The sequence below is a fragment of the Phyllobates terribilis genome, unplaced genomic scaffold, assembly GCF_046119375.1.
Source record: "Phyllobates terribilis strain yellow unplaced genomic scaffold, ASM4611937v1 Scaffold_4__5_contigs__length_816908805, whole genome shotgun sequence".
Taxonomy (NCBI): domain Eukaryota; kingdom Metazoa; phylum Chordata; class Amphibia; order Anura; family Dendrobatidae; genus Phyllobates; species Phyllobates terribilis.
The window spans coordinates 690339725-690343452 of record NW_027362764.1 but is presented as its reverse complement, the minus strand read 5'-3'; the positions used below and the strand labels follow the sequence as shown (position 1 = coordinate 690343452).

Genomic DNA, 3728 nt, shown 5'->3' with positions numbered 1-3728 from the left:
AGAGACAGGCCTCTCACTTGCTGCTTTTCCACTTTGACGTCCGGTTGCCGGCTGCCCTTTCCAGTGCTTAGTAAGACAAGGTGCTTTTGTGCTTTCCTTTCTCTTCACTTTTTTGCTGGCTCCTTAAAAAGGTCTTGTAGACAGAATGCCCCGCTCACAGCCGCTGAGCTCACTGATCGGCTGCCGCGCTGTCGACGGAACGTCAGCGTCGCGGCCAATGCCACAGGCCGGGAGCAGCGGCGAGACTCACCGGTAGACCTGGGTAGGGTGAGTAGAGCGCGGTTAGTTGCTTTCTAATAGCCTGCAGCCGGGGATTAACTTTTAATGAAAGGGAGCAACCCTTTTGACTGTCTGCAGCGCGCCGTACCTAGGAAGCGCACACTCACACACAGCGAGCATGCACAAGTTGCTCGCACGAGACCACATTCCCTATTTGCACCTGCAGCTTTTCCGCCACCATGCGTCAGACTCTCCTGCCTGTCTTATTATTATTTCAGGGCCTTAGCAGGAACCACCCCCTCAATTCCCTCCCGCTCCTTCCTAGCACTGAGGTTAGCTCCTGGGCAGCTGTCTGATTGGGTTAGTTACACAAGCTTCTTTGAAGAAGAAGACGTTACTTCTGCTGGCCCTCGTTAGGCGGTCGCCCTCTAAAACCATCCCCTGGGCAGCTGCTGAAAGCCTGGCCCCTTCACAGCGCGAGATGCTTTTAACGCCATCATTTGCATACGGCCGGCTGCGGGATCAATAAGCACTTGTAGCCGTGGCAAGGAGCTCGGTGTGAGGCCTGGTAGAGGCGGCGGGGTTGCGTCCTTATCTTAGAGGTCTTGGGGTGCTTGGGAGGCTTGGGACTTCCAGCCTCTACTTTACGTAAGGTCGGTGTCCAGAAAGGCGCCACTCAATGCTAGCCGAGCTGGGCAAGATGGCAAAACGTCATCAAAATTGTCTACAATACCTGGTGTTCTCAGGAGGTGTCCCAACCAAGTATTTCCGAACCCATCTCTGCTTTGCTTCCGAGATCGGACGTATCCAAGGTGGTATGGCCAGTAGACGCTGCTTGGCCCATCGCCCGGCCAGCCTTCCTCAGGCTCACGTGGGGACGAGAACTCTGGCCGTTTTGGGGCGCTCTCCGAAGGACCGATGCATAGGCTGTGCCGTCCCTATAGGTGTTGTTTGTTGAGCAATGAAACACCTGCCGCATCAGATGTGTTTAAAAATGGCTCGGCGCAGGGTCTCCTGCAGGCTAAACCGTTCATCGCGGGGATGTGACAGAAAGAGCAAACTGGACCCGCAACTTGGGGTGGAGCGAAACGCCCAGGAGTGAATGAAGGAAGAGGGTGAGATGGTTGCGAGTGAATTTGAGCTGCTCTTCGGGGGGGTCGTGTGGCCTGCAAAGGTGTTTTGCTTGGGTTGTGCTGTAAACTGGCCTCCAGGTTACCGGTGGTTGCCTCCAGGTCAGCGGTGGTTGCCTCCAGTCATGCGGGAGTCGCTGGTCCTGGTGAAAAGAAGCCTAGTATTAAAAGTAAATAAGCAACAATGCTGGAGGCCCACGGTGATGAGAAGGATGCTGGTATTTTGAAGGATTAAATAGCGCAAGAGAGAAAGCAAATGAAAAGAAGAAAGGAGCATGTGTGCGCTTGTGAAAAAAGGAATGGAAAAAAGGCATAGAGGAGAGTGACCCCTGCTGGTGGAAGTAAGAAAAAGCAAAAGCCTACAGCACCTGGTATTCCCAGGCCATCTCCCATCCAAGTACTAACCAGGCCTGACCCTGCTTAGCTTCCGAGATCAGACGAGATCGGGCATGTTCAGGGTGGTGTGGCGGTAGGCAGAGCCAGGCCTCTCACTTGCTGCTTTTCCACTTTGACGTCCGGTTGCCGGCTGCCCTTTCCAGTGCTTAGTAAGACAAGGTGCTTTTGTGCTTTCCTTTCTCTTCACTTTTTTGCTGGCTCCTTAAAAAGGTCTTGTAGACAGAACGCCCCGCTCACAGCCGCTGAGCTCACTGATCGGCTGCCGCGCTGTCGACGGAACGTCAGCGTCGCGGCCAATGCCACAGGCCGGGAGCAGCGGCGAGACTCACCGGTAGACCTGGGTAGGGTGAGTAGAGCGCGGTTAGTTGCTTTCTAATAGCCTGCAGCCGGGGATTAACTTTTAATGAAAGGGAGCAACCCTTTTGACTGTCTGCAGCGCGCCGTACCTAGGAAGCGCACACTCACACACAGCGAGCATGCACAAGTTGCTCGCACGAGACCACATTCCCTATTTGCACCTGCAGCTTTTCCGCCACCATGCGTCAGACTCTCCTGCCTCTCTTATTATTATTTCAGGGCCTTAGCAGGAACCACCCCCTCAATTCCCTCCCGCTCCTTCCTAGCACTGAGGTTAGCTCCTGGGCAGCTGTCTGATTGAGTTAGTTACACAAGCTTCTTTGAAGAAGAAGACGTTACTTCTGCTGGCCCTCGTTAGGCGGTCGCCCTCTAAAACCATCCCCTGGGCAGCTGCTGAAAGCCTGGCCCCTTCACAGCGCGAGAGAGATGCTTTTAACGCCATCATTTGCATACGGCCGGCTGCGGGGTCAATAAGCACTCCTAGCCGTGGCAAGGAGCTCGGTGTGAGGCCTGGTAGAGGCGGCGGGGTTGCGTCCTTATCTTAGAGGTCTTGGGGGGCTTGGGAGGCTTGGGACTTCCAGCCTCTACTTTACGTAAGGTCGGTGTCCAGCAAGGCGCCACTCAATGCTAGCCGAGCTGGGCAAGATGGCAAAACGTCATCAAAATTGTCTACAATACCTGGTGTTCTCAGGAGGTGTCCCAACCAAGTATTTCCGAACCCATCTCTGCTTTGCTTCCGAGATCGGACGTATCCAAGGTGGTATGGCCAGTAGACGCTGCTTGGCCCATCGCCCGGCCAGCCTTCCTCAGGCTCGCGTGGGGACGAGAACTCTGGCCGTTCTGGGGCGGTCTCCGAAGGACCGATGCATAGGCTGTGCCGTCCCTATAGGTGTTGTTTGTTGAGCAATGAAACACCTGCCGCATCAGATGTGTTTAAAAATGGCTCGGCGCAGGGTCTCCTGCAGGCTAAACCGTTCATCGCGGGGATGTGACAGAAAGAGCAAGCTGGACCCGCAACTTGGGGTGGAGCGAAACGCCCAGGAGTGAATGAAGGAAGAGGGTGAGATGGTTGCGAGTGAATTTGAGCTGCTCTTCGGGGGGGGTCGTGTGGCCTGCAAAGGTGTTTTGCTTGGGTTGTGCTGTAAACTGGCCTCCAGGTTACCGGTGGTTGCCTCCAGTCATGCGGGAGTCGCTGGTCCTGGTGAAAAGAAGCCTAGTATTAAAAGTAAATAAGCAACAATGCTGGAGGCCCACGGTGATGAGAAGGATGCTGGTATTTTGCAAGGATTAAATATCGCAAGAGAGAAAGCAAATGAAAAGAAGAAAGGAGCATGTGTGCGCTTGTGAAAAAAGGAATGGAAAAAAGGCATAGAGGAGAGTGACCCCTGCTGGTGGAAGTAAGAAAAAGCAAAAGCCTACAGCACCTGGTATTCCCAGGCGGTCTCCCATCCAAGTACTAAGCAGGCACAACCCTGCTTAGATTCTGAGATCAGACAAGATCAGGCGTGTTCAGAGTGGTGTGGCCGTAGGCAGAGAGAAGCCTCTCACTTGCTGCTTTTCTACTTTGACGTCCGGCTGCCGGCTGCCCTTTCCAGTGCTTAGTGAGACAAGGTGCTTTTGTGCTTT

The 3728-nt window shown here is 54.2% G+C and overlaps 2 pseudogenes; both read right to left on the bottom strand.

The window, feature by feature from the left end:
* Window positions 1-1705: 1705 nt before the first annotated feature.
* On the bottom strand, window positions 1706-1824 carry LOC141267794 (5S ribosomal RNA; annotated as a pseudogene).
* A 1690-nt stretch (window positions 1825-3514) lies between these two features.
* Window positions 3515-3633, bottom strand: LOC141267740 (5S ribosomal RNA; annotated as a pseudogene).
* Between the last annotated feature and the right edge of the window lie 95 nt (window positions 3634-3728).